The sequence below is a fragment of the Phalaenopsis equestris genome, unplaced genomic scaffold (genome assembly GCF_001263595.1).
Source record: "Phalaenopsis equestris unplaced genomic scaffold, ASM126359v1 Scaffold000169, whole genome shotgun sequence".
In the NCBI taxonomy this organism is placed as follows: Eukaryota; Viridiplantae; Streptophyta; class Magnoliopsida; order Asparagales; family Orchidaceae; genus Phalaenopsis; species Phalaenopsis equestris.
Genome location: NW_018164611.1, coordinates 131,090 through 147,160, shown reverse-complemented (window position 1 = coordinate 147,160; position 16,071 = coordinate 131,090).

Here is a 16,071-nt window from a genome sequence, read left to right as displayed (position 1 = left end):
TATACTAGCTGGTCTGATTGGAGGGGATCTAATCTCCAGGACATCCCCAATATTGTGGCATGGTTTGTGTGGATGGCTAGAAACCAGGCAAAGCATGATAACTCCCATCTTGATCCTATAAGGGTGGGTCTCAATTGTATTGCTTTCATTCAAAAACTGATTAAATTCAAAAAGTTTGAGAATGGTCCTTTTCTCAAGCCACATATTTCCAAAGTTGTGACAATTTGCTGGACCCTCCCCAAGTTTGGCTGGACCAAAATTAACATTGATGGCAGCCACAAATCTCAGTCTGCTAGCATTGGTGGGGTTTTCAGGAACCATGAGAGGAAATGTATCTTATATTTTCAATCTCCTGTTAATGCTTTTGACTCATTTGAAGCAGAATGTCAAGCTATTTTTTGGGTCATCACCTTAGCCAGATCTTGCCTGTTAGATCAGTTATGGGTTGAATCTGACTCCTTGCAACTACTCCTTGGGTTGAATCTGACTCCTTGCAACTTATTAACACTATCCATGGGTATTCAGATACCCCATGGAACTTAATCAACTGGATCGCTAGTATTCATCAATTGCTTAAATTTTGCTCTATCAAGTTCTCCCATATTCACAGAGAAGGAAATAGACCATCCAATTGACTGGCTAGAAGGGGTCTCTATACAGAAGAACCTTTAGTGAGCATAAGGATTCCCCCCTCACTGGACTTTCTTTTATCCAGTGACCTATTTCCTCTCCCTTATACCAGACAACACCTGTAGTGGGCTTGAGAGGATGCCTTCCTTTATAAAGGCCCTCTCCTATCACCGTTTTCTTTTCTTCCTCTTTGTATTTTGTTTTGGTTTCTTTAGTGAAATGGAGCTCTGCTCCTTACATATATATATATAGTTTAGTAGAATATCAAACTTAACAGCAGAAAGGAGAACATGAAAGTATGCCACTTCAAAAGCTTTCATTTTATTGTGGTTGATTTATTACAAAATTTTGGACCCATTCGCGGACGCTTGGCTAAATAAATAATCTCATAACAATAAAAATCTCAAAATCTCATTTCAAGCAATGCCAAGTTTTATAATATGTCTTCAAATATCGTTCATTGATCGACAACATATGTCTTTTGCCTCGAAAATCCACCAACTGATAGGCTCCTCCCAATTAAAACTTTTCTACGATGAATGGTCCCTCCCATGTTGGTTCAAATTTTCCACCTATCCTCCGACGTGCAAGAATAGATCTTTTAAAAATAAGAACCAGGTCACCCACTTTGAACGTCCTCGGGCGGACCGATGTCATGAGCTTCTACCATCCTCGCTTGGTAAACTTCCAAATGTTGTTGTACCTCTAGTCATTTTCCCTTAAGAATTTTTAATTCTTCAAGTCTAAGTTTTGCACTTTCTTTGATTGTAATTTGGTTGGCAACGATGAATCTAAGAGACGGTGTCTAAACCTATGGCTAGTTTTTTAATTCTACATAATGATTTAGTTGGTATAAGCATGTTTTATTTTTGAAGATGGTAGTGCTGCCCACAATGCTAGTTCCAACCTCCTCGTTATGGCGAGTTTAAGTTTTCTAATGTGTCAAGTCATGATGTCAAATCAAGTGTTTCATAAGGTTATGTTTATTTAAATATTATAGGAAATGTTAAAGTTGATTAGAGCGACAGCGGTTAGGATCTTATGGTTCCCTCATTCTGACACCACTATTTTTCTTTAGATTCACTTAGTCCCAATGAATTTACTAAACTCAACTTAATGAGTTCCATGCTTTCATTAGACCGAGAAAATCTCGTTAGCAACTGTAGGTTACCTCCTTCGAGGGATTCCCGATTATCCGATTGAGATGTTTTAATTTGGTTGCAATTTTTTTTTCTTTGTGATTAAATTTTGAGTTATCACATGTTTTAACTGTTGTGATAGTGAATTTTATCTCATTTAATTCTCAATTTTGTTTTTTTTGACATGCAGGGTGACCTTAAGCAAGCAAGCAAGAAAGAAGAGGTATGAAGAGGTAACTGCAATAACTTGAAAGTGTATCTATCAATTCTTTCCGTTCCTCCACCTAAAAGGTTCACTTTGGCAATATGTATATATATTTGCGAGGAATTCAAATTACAGGAATAGGTGAAGGTATAGCTACCAAACACCAAGTTATGACTTTGTTGAGTTTCAGAAGTTCTTGGTGAATGATTTTAGAGCAAAATATAGTATTTTCAATTTGCCCTTCAAAATATTCAAGAGATTTCAAAGTGCTAGGAGCATGACCTTGCATCACTCTGAAGATTTATTGAAATATTTTGAGTTCATTTTGAACTTATCATATCGTTTTATTAATCATCTAAGTTTAAGCTAAGGTTATTTCGTTTCTCAAGGAAACTTTATGTTTTATTTTTCCTAAGGCTAGGACACTCAATTAATCAATTGATAGTTCATTTAAGAGTTATTTGGGTGGGTGCCCATGAGGCAGATCAAAGTTTTGAAATGTTTTGGTAAACATAGATAAAATTGGGCTTGGAGTGTAGAAAAAAAAATGTTAATCATTAATCATGTTATCTTCTAAATCCAATCAAATAAGTTTAAATGTCAAGCCTAGGTGACTATCAAGCCTCGAATAATCACGATAGGTTAAATGGTAACTAGCAAAATTTTGATTTAAATGACTTGTCTTCTTACTGAATGATCACATTGTCATCAATTATGGGCTCAAAAATAATGAAATATTATCTTCCTAACTGGAACCCATCACTTGAGAATGGTTTAATTTTGATTGACTTCCAAGTCATAATAATTAAGGAAATTACAGTGTTGTTCTTATTATAGGAAAGGTGGCAAGTGAATTCCTACCTTTTAATCTCATTGCATTTCAATCACCCACATTTCAATCACCCAAACATCAATCACCCAAACATGTTCATTAGGATCAAAATCGCCCATTTTTCTTTTGTTAATCCTAAATTTATATTAAGACACATAAATCTAAAGTTATGTCTTTGCCTTTAGGGCTCTTCACCTCATAACTCATTAATCAAAATTCAACAGACTTTGAGAATTTTTGGAGTGACCATTCCATGGATCAATTAAAATATCAGAGGAGAAAATGCAGAATTTCAAAATTTAATTTAGTTTAAATAATTACTTAAATTTAGAAAGTAGTATTTTCAAAATTGATTTACTTAACTATCCACATTAAAGTTTCTATATATGAGAAAATTATTAGAGGTCCCCTTAGGTTAGAGAAACACTTAGAAAAAATTTCATGGTTTTTTTGAAATAAATCTCTATCATTATTATTTGATTATGAATCAATTTTAATGATTTAATTAAGTGTAAAATAATGTTTTAATTACCAAAATTATCTTTATATTTTTATTAAACCTCTCTGAGTTCAGAGAACGCAGATAACAAATTTTGTATTTTATGATTTTTTATTTTATTTATTATAATTTGTTTAATGGGAAAATAAGAAAAATTCTTTTTTAAGCTCTTAAAAATTTAATTTTAACTTAGAAAAATTAGGAAAAGTATCCTAATGAGTTCTAAGTGAGCAAGGAACAATTAGGTACTTTTTGAAATGTTTTGGTATTTTTGGGATTATTAGTTATTTTTAATTATTTTAAACTAAAAAAAAGCTCAAAAGTTAAGTATTTTCTCAAAATAAATTTTATTTTTCTAAGTGCCCCTAATCACAAGAAACTTAGAAAAACATTTTTCATTATATTCCCAAGTGTATTTGATTTAATATAACTATATTAGTAAAAAAAACATTATTTCTTAAAATATCAACTTTAGTGCTCAAACTTAGTCAAATAATTTTTAATTTTTTACGGTAGGTAAACATTAATTTTATACACAGTGTGGAATTGATTTTGTCAACTTTTTATTAGTATTTAAGTTACATAAATTAAAGCAAGATAAATGCATTTAATTAACTATAGAAATTTACAGAATAATTCAAATCATCATAACATTTTTCCTAAGCTTCTTCGACCATAAGAAACCTACTAAAATTAATCTCATAGTTTTGCAAGTGGTATTTTAATTAATATAATTAAATTAAGTCAAAATAGTCATCTTAGCTTGAAAATTAGGGTTAGAAGCATATAGATGACCTCTGACCTTGGAAAAATCCTCTGACCTTGGAAAAATGATGACCTCTGACCTTGGAAAAATCAGAGAATATCCCCTCTGTCATACGAAATGAACACTAAAGGTTTCAAGCCATGGTGAGCAATGTTTGATCATAATGAATTAAAATACTCCAGAGAGTATATACTTCATTAAAAATTAGAGAGTTAGAAATTTTTTTTTATTTTTTGTCCACATTATTTTCCTTTATTCATTGAGTAAGTTGGTTTTTTTATTTTATTTTTATTATTTTTCTAAAGAAAGATATTAATTTTGGATGTTCAAGCATTTAAATAAAATTAGAAAACCATATTTTTCTACTTAAACCAGTCAGCGCCACGCCATCCTCATCCGCTCCAAACTTTACACGCGGTGCTCCTCCATTTGATGCCACCAGCCACATCAGCTGCCACACGACCCATCATTTTGTTCCAAGAGTTTGCCCAGCTTAATCTCCTCTGTATAACGAGTAAACACGCAATCAGACGGCTCTCCTCCTCGTCCCTAAGTGACCTAACCCATGGTGACCTAACCCATGAGGTGTTCATACTAAAATCTTAAGATCTCAAGCTAAACTCAACCAAATCACATAGGATTTGTTTCTAAACCTTCATCTACTAAAGACAAACATATTTATATGGCTTATACAGTATCAAATATAATAAATACATGTGGAGAATCAAAATAAGCTCAGTTTAGGGTTGACGTTCAATACCTTTTTCTGAGAGGGGAGGCCTCAATCAGATCATTGTGGTACCTTTTAATGGACCTAACGAACCTTCTGATGAAGTCCTATGTTTTGGTGAATTGTCTAGATATGATTTTGATCGAACTTGATTTCAGGTGTTGTTCGAGAGCTATGTTAGAGGCTATTTAGGATAGGGCTTGTATGGGGAATCAAATCTTCTTGCTATGGGGATGGCGTATGTACAGTAAATTAGAGTTTGATGAACTGTGGTACTGTGGAAAAATATGTCCTGGTTCGAGCTGAAATTTTGAGCTCAAAATTGGGCTCTCATAGGGGGAACCAGAGGGGGAAAATCGTGGGCTAGAGTGGAGTTCTTAGAGAGTCTTTAGTGAGATTTTGGTAGAGTTTCTCCAAGGATTTGGATCATCTCCCCTTTGGCCGTCAACAGGGCTGTTTAAATAGAGGAGTTTTGGGTGGAGTGCAGGGCTTCAATTTGGGTTCAATTTATTGCTTATGTGGACGTCTGAAATGTGCCAAAGCCAATTGAAGTTGTCCAACTTGGATGGGTGTAATTGAGTTTGAATTTGAGCAATGTGGCTCTTGGTTTTATGGTTTTCCAGCAACTAGGGTGGTTGACCGAGTAGGAGAGGTGGCCAGGCAGCCAGGTGAGCCAGGGGGAAGTTTAATTATGATTAACCCATAATGGTTTGGTATGATGACAAGGATTATTGGTTTAGGCCCAAAAAAGGATAAAATCTAATAAACTAACGAACCATCAGTCCATGGCTTCCATAGGGTGGGCTAGGTGGGTCTAGCCTAGTCACTAGGATCCATTTGGTGGCTATGGTGTTATTACTTTGGTCACTTAGGGAAGGATTAGTAAATCTAGTCAGTTTTGGTGCATGGGTTCAGTTTAAGTTAAATTGTCTTGAAGTTTAGTTTGGGTTTGGCTAGAAATACATAAAAATAATATATTATTTTAGTACTTATTTTATGCCTATTTTTGGTGATATTGCACTTTAAAGAAGGGTATTTTTGAGTTTTTGTTGCAGGTATATCATTTTCGGGCGTTTCGAGAAAAAATTGTAAAAAAGACAAAATTTGAAGCCAAAACAACCAATTTTAGGATTCTGGCGCATCAAGCTCCAGAATGGCGCATGATGCACCAAAATCTAGAGAGCTGGTGCATGATGCATCAGGGATGACTTTTTTCAAATTAAGGCTATTCAAGACGAATTTTTTGTGATTTTTCAAAGGGTTACTTGTTCTACACACCTCTTAGAGTAATTCAATGCATCTAGAAACTTTGGAAGGTTCTTTTATGAAGGGATATGACTCTTGGATCAAATGACACATATTTTGACATAAAAAGAGTTAACTTTTGGAGGAAATTTTGAATTCTTTTCCAGAAGAGGCAACCCAAAATAAAAGAGAAGACTTCATAGAGTTTGTGAGAGGATTTTGTGTGTGACGTGAGGGAGAGAGAAAGTGGCATGTGTTTGAGAGAGATAGAGAAAAGGAGATTTTCTTTTAGGGTTGTAAGAGGAGAGGGAAGGTGAGAGATTTCTTCTTCTTCACACTTCTAAAAGAGAATTGAGAGTGATTGTATAGAGAGAAAGGCTTCGAGAGAACTTCTAGGGATTTACTTCGGAAGGATTGTGAAATAAGTTGTATTTTTATTTCCTTTGTTTTGTAAATTTATTTCTATATATAAAATTCATGTTTTGTCTTATCCTTCTCATGAATTATGAGTAGTCTTCTTTATTAGCAGTATTCTTTATCTTTCTCCGTACTTTAAAGATATGGTCTTCTGAATGATAGATTTTATTTTCTACAGTTTTAAATGATAATAATTTGTGATGATTGGAACTCCGATCTTCATTTACTTTTTGATCTGGCCAATTGAAATGTTAAAACTTATTGAGAGACATATGTTCTTAAATGAGATATGGTTTCTATAACATAGGAAGAATCACATTTGATTTCATGGGAGAGTATGTCATCCATGGGATTGGACGCAAAAAAATAAGGAAATATACTTTGTTGGATGCATAATTGGAGATTTTAAGGTGAGAGATTAAAACCCCCAATTTGGTTCAGTTGATTGGAAACTAATGCAAGATTGTTAGCCCTCAAGGGAGGGAGTAGTGGGAGCTTTGGAGTGGTAAATAAATAAATAAATAAATAAATAAATAAATATATATATATTCAAATGATTTCAATTTCTTTACAAACCATATATTCATTGTAAAGGGGAAGGATGGTTTCTTAAATTTGAACATTTCGTCACAACAAAAACTTTATTTAATTTTTGCAATTCTATTTTTGAAAGTTTAGTATTTAGTTTAGTTTAATTTCCACTGTCTTTCATCAGTATTTAATTAACATTCATCTAAGTAGTCAATTTTCAAACTTCGCACTTTACTTTTTTTTTTTAATTGTTTTTGATATAAAATAAATTTCATAATTTACTTTAGGATTTTCCAACTTCCCTATCAGATCGATATCTAGGACTCCATTAGAGCCCTTTATTACTTGAGTGATACGTATACTTGCATTGATATTAAAAGAGATTTGGCAGTTTAAAAAGAGCTTTAAAATAATAAACTATTTATATAAAAAAATATTTTTGTTAGGATTATATTGCATAGTTATTATAAATCTACCTTCATCAAGTTTTTGGTGGGGTTGAGTGGTGTCAACTACTTAAATATTTGCATATACAAAATCTCATATCAAGTTTTATCACCATTGCAATCACCATTGCAGGGGAAGTAATGGAAAATATTAGTATTTTACTTTATTTTATTTGAAAAATTTATATAAAAAAAGAGTGATTGTAGTTTAATTTGAACATTTTCTTATTAGTGTGTTTGCTTATTTTTAATTACTTACTTTATTAAGTTCATCCGTAGTGTAAGATCTGAAAATTTAGTACCTTACAAATCTGATTTAGAAAGAACTGCTGAGTTAGAAAGAACTGTTAGGAAAATTCAAAAACAACAAAAAGAAAAAGATCAGTTTAGCAAAATGACTTGCAACTCATAAAATGGCTTGCAATTTTAGAAAATTAGAAATGAAAAAGAACATCATCAGAGACCTTTAGGAGATTATGCACATCTTACAGTAGATGAAACTCATTTGAGTACTCAAAACCCTGTTATAGCTGCCAACTCATGCGAGCTTAAATCTGCTATTATCCAAATGATATAAAATAATCAATTTGGAGGAACACCTACTGAAGATCCTAATTTACACCTTTCTAGTTTTTTTTAGAATTGTGTGCTACATTTAAATATGATAGAGTGTCAAAAGATGTCATCAGACTTAGACTTTTCCTTTTTCACTAAAGAATAAAGCTAAGATGTGGTTAAACTCAATAGAACATGGATCTATCAAAACATGGGGAGATTTAACATAAAAATTCTTATCTAAATACTTCTCACCTTCAAAAACAGCAAAGCTTAGAAATGACATCACATCTTTTTGTCAGTTTGAAGGGGAATCAATTTATGAAGCATGGGAATGATTTAAGGAGATTTAAGGATCTCCTTATTAAGGATCTCCTTAGAAAGTGTCCACACCATGCCTTGCATAATTGGTTAATAATTCAGACTTTTTATAATGGGTTGGTTGGATCTCTTAGTTCGATAATTGATGCTGCTGCTAGTGAATCATTAATGTTAAAACCATTCAATGAAGCATATTCATAAATTGAAGAGATGGCTACTAATAATTTTCAATGGCCCTTAAAAGGGTAAATTTAAAAAGAGTAGCTAGTATTCATGATTCTGATGCTATATTTATTTTAGCTGCCCAAATAACTTCTATATCAAAGAAGATAGACTAATATGGAATGAATTATTCTCAGATAGCACCTGTGCTTGAGGAAAACTCATTAGGAAAAATGATAGAATCTCAATCTTCTTGTGAGACTTTAAATGCAATAAACAATCATTATAATAATCCTCATGCCAATTATTATAATCCTTATTGGAAGAATCATCCAAATTTTAGTTGGAGTAACAATAATTCTAATGCTGCAAATCAACAATGGGGAAACAACACTGCGAACCCATTAAGAGACTCCAACAATCAAGGGAACCAAGCTTATAAACCTTATTACCCTACAGGTTTTAATAATTTGAAGAGTAAGGAGAAAAGTTATCAATGGAAGAGTTGATATTGCATATGGGTAGTCAATTACAAAGTCAAGGAGCTGCTATCCGAAACAGGAAAAATCAATTGAGATGTATTGCTACTGCACTTAGCAATAGACCTTCAGGAACATTGCCTAGTAATGTTGAAGTAAATTTTAAAGATCATAACAAAGACCAAATTAAAGCTATTCAACTGAGAAGTGGAAAAGAATTAAAAAATAGAGGTCAAATATAAGTTGAAGTAGAAAAAGATGAGGTTGAAAATGAAAAATCTGTTGAAGATTTTCATTTTGAGTGAGAAAATCATATTAAGCCAATGAAAATTACTGTAGAAAGACCACTACCTCTGTTTCCTCAAAGATTGAAGCAGAAACATACAAATAATCAATTTTAAATTTTTTTTGAAATTTTCAAGAAATTAATGATAAACATTCCATTTGTGAAAATTTTGAACAAATGTCAAGCTATGTGAAGTTCATGAAGGATATACTTAATAAGAAAAGGAAGTTTTTAGATAATGAGACTTTTGCACTAACGAAGAGTGTAACGCTATTATTCAGAAAAAATTTCCTGAAAAACTTAAAGATCCTGGAAGTTTTATAATTCCTTGTTTATTGACAAAAATTTTTATGGAAAAGCTTTATGTGATTTAGGATCCAATATTAATCTTATGTCGTTATAAACTTTTAGAAGGTTGGGCTTATGAGATATTTTACCTACAACTGTAACTCTGCAGCTAGCTGATCATTCGATTATCTATCCTAAAGGATTTATAGAAGATGTTTTGGTAAAAGTTGATAAATTTATCTTTCCTGTGGACCTTATTGTGTTAGACGTGAAGGAAGAAAAAAAAAATTTCCTATCATTTTATGAAGACCATTCCTAGACGTTGGAAGAGCTTTGATAGATGTGCAGAAAGGAGAACTAACTGTGAGAATGATCAAAAGGTTACATCTGATATTGCAAAATGAATGAGATACCTTGCAAAAGAGCAAGAGATTGAATGCTTCAGAATGGATATTTATGAATATTTAAGCCATGAATATTTTAAGACGACATTCAAAAATGAATTTGAAAAAGAATATAGAAGAGAATTTAAAAAAGAACATAGGGAATATCAAGATGAGGATAGAATTTAAGATGAATCTATGGAAGTGAGTAAACAGGATATGGATTATGCTTAGGAAAGAATTGAAATGTTTGATCTTATAGAAAGTAACAAGAATTTGATTTCATTTATTGAGAAACCCCCTGGACTAGAACTGAAAACGCTTTACACACATTTGAAGTATGCATTTTTAGGAGATTTGTCTATATTACCCGTTATAGTATCCTCAGAATTTACTGATATGCAAGAACAACAGTTGTTGGAAATTTTGAAAAGATATAAGAAAGGCATTGGATGGACATTGGTTGATGTTAAAGGAATCAGTCCTTCAATTTGTATGCATAAAATCTTATTAGACAATCAACATGAACCAAGAGTTTATCATCAAAGGAGAATAAATTTTATGATGAAAGAAGTACTAAAGAAAGAAAATTTAAAATGGTTAGATGCTCAAATGAAATATCATATTTTAGACAGTGCTTATGTTAGTCCAATTCACTGTGTTCCAAAGAAAAGAGGTGTGACTGTAGTGACAAATTAGCACAACAAATTAATATTAATAAGACAAGTCACTGGTTGGTGAAGCTGCATAGATTATAGAATATTAAATTCTGCCACCAGGAAGTATCATTTTCCTTTATCCTTTTTGGACCAGATGTTGGATAGGCTGACTTGACACATATATTTTTGTTTTCTAAATAGATATGTAGGATTTATCAGTTATCATCAAATACCTATTGCTCCAAAGGATCAAGAGAAAACAACATTTACTAGTCCTTATGAAAGTTCTATTTTTTAGTGATTGCCTTTTAGATTATGTAATGCACCTGCAACATTTCAAAGATGTATGATGTCAATTATCTGTGATTTGATTTAAAAAGGGATTAAAGTCTTTATGGAAAATTTTTTTTTATTTAGAACTTCATTCAAAATATGTCTAAATCATGTAGAGAAAATTCTAGAAGTTTGTGAAAAGACTAATCTCAAATTGAACTGGGAAAAATGTCAATTGATGGTTGCAAGAGGAATTCTGCTTGGACATAGAATTTTAGAAAATGGCATGAAAGTAGATCCTGCAAAAATATAGGTTAAATCAAACCTACCTCCACCTACCACAGTAATAAGAGTTATGAGCTTTTTAGGACATGCTGGATTTTAAAGGAGATATATCAAAGGTTTTTCAAAAATTACTAAACCTTTTTGCCAACTTCTGAAATAAGATACAAAATTTGACTTTAATCAAAATTGCCTTAAAGCCTTTGAAACTTTAAGAGAAAAAATTGATCACAGCTCCTATAATTGTTTCACCTGATTGGGAGAAACCTTTTGATTTAATGTGTGATTTAATGTGTGATGCTAGTGATTATGTGATGCTAGTGATTATGCAATTGGAGTTGTTTTAGGGCAGAGATATGATAAGATTTTTAAAGTTATATACAATGCTATTAATACTCTTAATGATGCTCAACATAATTTGATTTCATTTATTGAGAAACCCCCTGGACTAGAACTGAAAGTTATTATCTATTGTGTATGTTTTTGATAAGTTTAGATCATTTCTGATTGGAGCTAAATGTGTTGTGCATACTGACCATTTGGATATTAAATATTTGATATATTAAATATTTGATATTTGATGCAAAAGAAGGATGCTAAACCAAGATTAATTAAATGGGTATTTCTGATGCAAGAGTTTGATCTTGTAGTATTCGATAGGAAAGGGATTGATAATCAAATTGTTGATCATCTATCGAGGCTAGAACAAGAAGAAATATTGGATTTGGAAAAAGAAATTAATGAAACTTTCCTGAAGAATAACTTTATGCGGTAAAAATATGGGAAATTCCTTGGTATGTTGATACTATAAATTATATTGTTAGTGATATTATACCATATGGATTAACAAAACAACAGGAAAAGAAATTCATTCATGATGCAAAATCTTATTTTTGGTATGATCCTCATTTATATAAGCAATGTAAAGATGCAATGTAAAGATTTAGTGTGCTTATAAAGAAATTCAAGAGATTATTAAAAAATGCGATTCTCTAAAAATTTTACGAATAATTTGGAGGATATTTTAAGAATGATAGAATTGTTCATAAAATTTTACAATCTGGATTTTATTGGCCTCTTTTTGTTAGAGATGTTAATATATATATAAAAACATGTGATCGATGTCAGAGAGAAGGTAAGATTTTGAGAAGAAATGAAATGCCTCTAAATTTTAATTTGGAAATTGAAATTTTTGATTCGTGGGGATTGGATTTCATTGGACCATTTATACCTTCATTCAGAAATATATACATGTTGATTGAAGTGGATTACATTTCAAAATGGATTGAATCAATCACTTTACCTCGATGTGATGCTCAGAGTGTTTCAAAAATTTTAATTAAAAATATTTTTACAAGCTATGGAATTCCGAGAGTAATCATTACCAATGGAGAATCTCATTTTAGAAATGTAACAGTTGTAAAATTGGTGGAAAAATATAATATAATGCATAAAATTGCAACTTCTTGTCATCCCCAGACTAATGGTTTAGCAAAAGTATCTTATCATAAAATTAAGAGAATTTTGGAAAAGAGTGTTAATCCTACTAAAATGGATTGGTCTAGTAGCTAGTAGATTAGATACTGCATACTGCATTATGGGCATATAGGACTGCTTATAAGACACCTATAGGAAGGCCCCCTTATAGATTAATTATTGGGAAGACTTGTCACTTCCCAATTGAATTGGAGCATAAAGCTTACTCGGCTATAAAAGAATTCAATTGCAATTTGAAAGAAGCAGGTGAGAAAAGATTATTGTAATGGAATAAACTTGAGGAAATTAGGAATGAACCTTACGGTAATGCGAGGATTTATAAGAAAAAGACGAATGAATGACATGACCAGGAGATAATAAAAAAGAGAATTTGAATCTGAACAAGAAGGTTTGTTATACGAAACATGATTGAAATTATTTCCTAGAAATTTGAAGTCTAGGTGGAATGAGCCATTCAGAGTTATAAAAGTCTATCCCTATGGGGTAGTTAATATTGAAAACCCTAATATTGGAAGAATATTTAAAGTGAATGGGCACATATTGAATTTGTAATTTGATGTTCAAAGACTAGATTTCCAAGAGACAGTAATGTTGGGTCACCAAGAATAAGACTGGGAATGTCGGGCTCACGACATTAAACCGAGCTTTTTGTGGGAAGCAACCCATATGTATCACTGTTAGTTATTTATTGAGTTTGTTTTGTTTGATATATTTTACTAAATTTTATATTTAGGTCTTTATGTAATCCGTGTATTTGATAAAATATTTAGAAACATCTTTATTTGCCTAATTTTATGGAAAAAAGGAGAATTTATTGGATCGAGATTAAAACAACAAAACTTTTGGAACTGGCTTTTGATACGCGAGATTTGTGCATGATGTGCCACTTTCCAGAGAGCTGGTACATCATGCACCTGATTGGCACATGATACGCTGTGGGTCTGAAAGTATTTAAAATGTGTCAAATGGCAGGTTTTTGTAGTTTCTTCTCCATATGACTCCTAAAAACTGACTCAAAAACATATTTTAAGGGAAAAATGAAGGAAGAGTCACCACTTTTCAAATCCTAGGGCTTCCCAGTCTAGAAACTCTGCTAGATTTATAATTCTCAATCAAAGAAAGTTCATCATTTTTTATGCACAGAAATTATATGATCGATTTCTAGTGAAGAAGAGGCTTATCAAAGAAAGAAGAATTGTGAATAGAGGATTCAACACACCGAACACTCAAGTAGAAGAGACTATTGCACAGAGGCACTGAGAAGTGCTTTGCTACACTACAACAACTGTTGTTGCTCCTATAGTAAGAGAATTTTATGCAAATATTCATGGGATTAACCACAAAATAATTTACGTGCGAGGAAGGTTTGTGCAGTTCACTCCTTCAAGAATAAACGAGTTGTTTATGATTGAAAATGTGTATATCTGCCACTATGCAAACTTTACCCCTGCAAGAGAGAATTCTGAATGAACTATACCGCTACCTTACGATGAAGATACGAATTGAGAGGATAGAGATGATGGAAATGTAAGTTTTCCTTCGTTATTTTTAAATCCAGTTTCAAAAGCCTGACACTTCTTATTGCACCGAAATTACTCCCTACCATGAAAATTAATAAGGTCACTAAGGAGAGTGTCATTCTGAAGTACTGTATTCAAACCGAAAAACCTATTGATGTTAGACTATTATGATGAAATCAGTTTTGGGTTTGATTTTTAATGGATCTGCAACTGGACTTAACATCTGTCCACTATTTTCCTACTTTGCAGTCAATCACAAGTAGTTTATGAAAGTTGGGAAAAAGTACTACTTTCTTGGAAGCCAATGGATCCGAAAGACTGCTGCATCTGTATTGGAATGGGAGATGAGAATGATATGAATGTACTGATGGATTGAGATATCAGAATTCTTTACCTTTTCAGCCTTACTACAACTCGAGTGCACTTTCAAAAAGGATCAAGAAGATAGAGAAAGTGGTGCAGAATCTCACGTACTTGATTGGAAATATTACTGAAATGCTGGATCATCTGGATTGGAGACTGCAGAAACATTTTGAACATACAGGGCATATTGAAGATGGATTGGTACGTATGTTCAAGAAACATGCTTGGATTGAGGAGGAAAATTTAACTGATAAATTTCCATATCAACCCTTCTACAACCTGTGTGTGCACTACCAATCAATGAGAGATATCCAGGAGGACAATAGTGAAGATGATGTTTGATCTTAATTTATGCATGGAGTGTTTTCTGTAGTACTGTTTATTTTAGTTTGTTGTATTAGATTGCATTTCCTTTTTAATGAACAATATCTATGTTCATTCTTTGAATTTTTATGTTTAGATTTGAGTGTTAGGATGTTGGTTTGCTTTAGAACACTGAATTTGATGTTTGTTGGCTTGAAAAATGTTAGTTTGTAATAGCAAGAATTTTAGATATAAATGTGAGTTTTGTGTTGTTTGTGAAAGTTATATGTTATTGTGATGTTTATATATGCTTAGAATGGTCTATTTGAGTTAAATAGATGTTGACATAAAGTGGTACGGAGCAGAATTTCATATAAACTGAAATCTCAAAAATTTGAGCTCTAGCGCATGACGTGCTAACTTATGGAGCCTTGACGCATGATGCTTCAAAATGGGGCATGATGTGCCAAAGGCCCGAACACTGTATAGTGCCTAGAAAACCACAAAATCTATGGATAAACTCCATTTTTGCTACTTGAGTCATCTTCTACCTCAATACCTTGGTCTAAGGCATCACATTGCGGGAGAAAGAGAAGGATTTAAAGGCTTTAAACTATAGGTATCATCTTCTCTTGGTAACATCTTCACTTTAACCTAGAAATTTTTTATTTTCACCATGGATTTTGGGAGATCCTAAAATTGGGTTTTTTGATGAAAATGCTTTAAGAAAACTCATGGTAAAAAGTTTCTTACCAAATAAGCTTGCTTCAGGAGTTAGATTTTTTATTGAGTAATTTATTTGGAATATTGTCGGCGTTAATTTGGGGGTTGGTTTGTTTTTGGGGTTGCCCGTAATAAGCTATCGGTCGCTGGAATCGAAATCCCGTCGCCCGCTTCGGAAGGACGTTGAAGTATGAAATCAAACTGACCCCATATTTTTCATAGTTTAAAATGAAAGAGCACTGTACCTCAAATCATGTATCTGACCCGAAGGATAAACACAAGAATTGAGGGTGAGGCTCGATCAAAATAAACTAAGAAAAGTATGACGTCCGTTTGGTCTGCGAAACCTTTGTATTTGCCGATGTGTTCCCCTATTTAATATAAAGGATTAAATAGGGTTTATATTAAGCTGGTTTCGGACATGCTTCCTATAAGGGCAAGCCCCTATAGTTAATTACATCTTAAATGACCAAAGCCACCTAAGAAGTCTCTCGATAAAAATCAAGAAATATTATCTTCAAGGAATTTCAAAGGGTA